This window comes from Leptinotarsa decemlineata, unplaced genomic scaffold, assembly GCF_025532065.1.
Source record: "Leptinotarsa decemlineata unplaced genomic scaffold, Ldec_3_MD MMD2_tig00026307_RagTag_RagTag, whole genome shotgun sequence".
NCBI classification, from domain to species: Eukaryota; Metazoa; Arthropoda; class Insecta; order Coleoptera; family Chrysomelidae; genus Leptinotarsa; species Leptinotarsa decemlineata.
Window position 1 is genome coordinate 2,286,358 of NW_027412681.1, and position 4,242 is coordinate 2,290,599.

Here is a 4,242-nt window from a genome sequence, read left to right on the forward strand (position 1 = left end):
AGGAATAGAACCCGAGGAATATTCATAAAATATTCAGGATATTCTTAGTTTATTGTAGGAATATACAATAGAGAAACACCATAGAATATTCTTTAAATATATTTTATGAATATTCTAGGAATATTTGGAATATTCCAAGAATGTGACGAGTAACCGCTATTAGGCATGTATATATTGCATTTTGATACAAGATTCACACAAGTAATAAAACACATAATATTCATAAACAAATATATTTTAAAAACAATATACACTGAAATATTTGGCGTTTCAACCAATATTAAAAATAAAAAATCTAATTCAAAATATTTATTCACTGAATAAAATATTCCTGAATACTGTCATATTACAAATATTAAAAATGTATTCAAATTAGGATGTTCCTACTCTCGAACAAATGTATACTAAAAAATATACTAAAATTAACAACTCTGTGAATTCATCAGCACTAATTAAAAAATAATAAATATATCATTTCATTGAAAAAGAAAAAGTGTATTACATCAAGAAATAGGTTAGGTTAGGTTTCTCACTTAGAAAAATAAACCCACAAATGAAGTATTTAAAATGAGTGGTATGATGGGTTCTTCAATGAATTTCACTTACTTAAAGTTATTCAAACTTTGCTCACCAGAATAGTTTTCCTTATATTTGTCCAACAATGCATAAGCCAGTGTTTCAATAGTAATACCTGGAACAAAATGTACATTAACGTTCATTATCACTATTTGAAAGTGGCACAATAAAACTGGAATAAAAATCAAATAGATAGTTTTCGCATAGGTTACTCATGAACATTTACAACATTTTATGACTTGGAGAGCAACTTGCATTGTCTTGTTGAAAAGTAATCATTACGTTTTCAGTTTACTATCAATACTATTGCATTTTACTTACTTTTCTTGAAGACTGAATAGATGCAACTCTCCTGTTTGAAGATCCACAATCAAACTATTCGCTGTACTGCACATTGGACAACCCCAAATTATAAATGGTACACTGAACGTGACAGAATTATACTTTGATAATAACACCAACACATCATGCATTACACACGCGAACCTGCCACGTCAACCGCCATGTTGAATCAAATGTCGAATTTAACGCAAACGCAAATGTACCATGCATTAAGGGACAGCCGCTTTCACAGAGCTTATTCGACTGTCGCGCGCTACACTTCAATTGACCAATGAGAAACGTTTACTCCAATTATTCACTTCGCCATTTCTCTGTTTCCAGGATTTTTCGCTTTGTAATTAAATAATTTCAAATACAAAAAGACAAATAGGATGAGAATTAACCAATTTATTGATGCAATTGGTTCATTTATTGGCCCATTCAAATTTTTTTGTCGTTTCCAACAGTTGCTGTTGGAGCAATTCATCCAGAATCTTTGCGTTGAGTTCAAAAACTGGTTAACACTATCAGGGTTATATACATTAGGTTATGCATTCGATTAAGATCTTCAAATATTTTTGTTTTTAATAATATTGAATTATTTGAATACGTTATTATAAGATAATTCAAAATTCCATTGTATAGAATATTCCAAAATATACCGTGGGGACATATTCTAAGAATATACCATATGGTATATTCGATCGACAATATTCTTAGAATATTCAAGGGAGAATAATCCATTTATAGACATTCTATGCACATTCTTCCGGGAATAATCCTGCCATATTCATTCAAGCATATTCTATGAATATTCTAAAGGTATGTATATATTCCAAGAATATTCTATGAATATTTGGAATATATACGTTCGTTTTATGATATACAGGGAATATTCCAAGAATATCTAGTGCTGTGTGGGATCGCGAGGAAATGACAAAAAATATTTTTTATTCATATTATTCTATTACATATATGACATTATGTACATTATGTACATTATGTATTTGAATTTTCAGTTAGGTTAGGTTAGGTTAGGTTAGGTTAGGTTAGGTCAGGTTAGGTTAGGTTAGGTTAGGTTAGGTTAGGTTAGGTTAGGTTGGGTTAGGTTAGGTTAGGTTAGGTTAGGTTAGGTTGGGTTGGGTTAGGTTAAGTTAGGTTAGGTTAGGTTAGGTTGGGTTAGGTTAGGTTAGTTCATGTCAGAAAATTTTGACATTTTTCAAATTTTTTTCCTCTTATTTTCTCGCGATAAAACCCATACCATTGTGTTCTTCTCATCGTCCCCTTTCGATTGATATGCCACTCCCCCTGGTGGGCGTTATCCCAAATGCTAAAGTGCAGCCAAACCCGCTTCAATTGCAACAATATCCGAAAAATTAAAAATAGTTTGAAACAAATAATTTCGTTGTGAAAAAGCGTGGGGTGCTGAATATCCATTGTTATAAATAATTGTTTAGGAGCTGTTTGCCAGATTGGAGTCATAATAAAAATATAATTTGAAGCATCCCATGATTTTTTAGAACAAAGTTATTTTTTTCAATTTTTTTTCAATTTTTAGTTTCCGTTGCTGTTGAAGCATGTATTTTTAGTTGTTTTGCATTATTATTTATTACAGATCAATATGAATACTAGTAGTGATGTGAAAAAACTAAAAAACATGCTTTAGTAGCAACAAAAACTGAAAAATTAAAAATAGTTTGAAACAAATAATTTTGTTGTGAAAAAGCGTGGGGTGCTGAATATCCATTGTTATAAATAATTGGTTAGGTGCTATTCGCCAGATTGGAGCCATAATACAAATATAAATTGAGGCATCCCATGCTTTTTTACAACAAAATAAATTTTTTTAATGATTTTTTCATTTCTTCACGATTTATATTAGCTCCACCTGTATGTATGTATGTTTGTTTGTAACTTTCCTTTTTATTTCATATCGGGATCTGTGATTGACATAATTATCGACATTATTGCTTGATGTATTCACGGGCAGATGGCGCTGCACGTAACCTACTTGATATAATTCGAACTCACTTTACATGTATTTCTTCATTTGAAAAATATATTTTTTTTATCGACACGTGCGCCTACTGTCTTTATTGTAACCCTCCTGATTGATCCTAAAGTTTAGATAAAATAAATATAGTTCAAAAAGACTAAAATACACGCTTTCATAGCATACGAAACTAAAAAATGAAAAATAAATATATTTTAAAAAACACGCTTTTGAAGAACATCGAACTAAAAAGTTAAAAATATTTTTTTTTAATAAATAAGCTTGAAACAATAATGCTAGTATTATTGTGGAAAAAGCGTGGGCGCTTTGTGTCACTTTTTGTATATCAAGCGCCCGTCGATTTTTTCACAATAATAGTAGTATTTTCGTTCGTTATTGTTTTAGGCTTATTTAAAAAATATTTTCAACTTTTCATTTCGAAGTTCTTCAAGAGCGTGTTTTTTAATAAATTGATGGATGTAGCCGTTACTATGTGGTAGGAGATCATGATGAAAAGAGAAATGAAAATTTCTATGTTTTTTACCACTTTTATTTGTTTATTGTTTAAGTTTGAAAAAGGTCCTTATAGGACGAAACTGCATCAACGTTAGTTACAAATAAAAGTGGTAAAAAACATAGAAATTTTCATTTCTCTTTTCAGCGTATTTTTTAGTTATCAAATTATATTTATTTGGTTTGTGTTGCTACTAAACCATGTTTTTTTTAGTTTTTTCAAATGATTATTTAATACAGATCAATACGAGCACTGATAATAATTTGAAAAAACTAAAAAAACACGATTTGAAAAATGAAAAATAGTTCGAAAAAATGTATTTTGTTGTTAGAAAGCGTGGTGTGCTGACTATCGATTGTTATAGATACTTGGTTAAGAGCTGTTTTCCAGATTGGAGCTATCATAAAAATATAACTTGAAGTTTCCCATGAGTTTTTACAAGAAAATTAATATTTTCGAATCAATTTTCATTTTTTTGATTGTGTTGGTATTAAACCGTGTTTTTTATTTTTTATATGAACACTAGTAATAACCAATGTACTGCCCTGACAATTTTACTCTATATGTAAATGTGGCCAATATGGTATTTACTGGCCATATTTACATACAGAGTACAATTAGCAGGTTTGAAAAGTCGCTGACACTCAGGAGAATATAAAAATTTCACGTTGCATAGATAAAAATTGAAAAATTCACAAGTAAAGATTGAAAAAAAAAATTATACATCAAAAAACTCACTCGGTGAAAATTCAGTGTTTGTATTCCAATGCCAGAAATTCCTCTTTTGAATAGAAGATATTTTTCAGGAGGTATTTCTTTGTTGCATTTTTAAATCTAA

General features: G+C 29.7%; 1 long non-coding RNA gene across 1 annotated transcript; it reads right to left on the reverse strand.

Annotated features, from left to right (window-relative positions):
- Positions 1-294: 294 nt before the first annotated feature.
- LOC141485159 (uncharacterized) lies at positions 295-1,816 on the reverse strand. The gene is made up of 2 exons (XR_012467053.1): positions 898-1,816; positions 295-691 (listed from the first exon to the last, which is right to left on the reverse strand). It is a non-coding gene; the product is annotated as an uncharacterized lncRNA (long non-coding RNA).
- Positions 1,817-4,242: the final 2,426 nt, after the last annotated feature.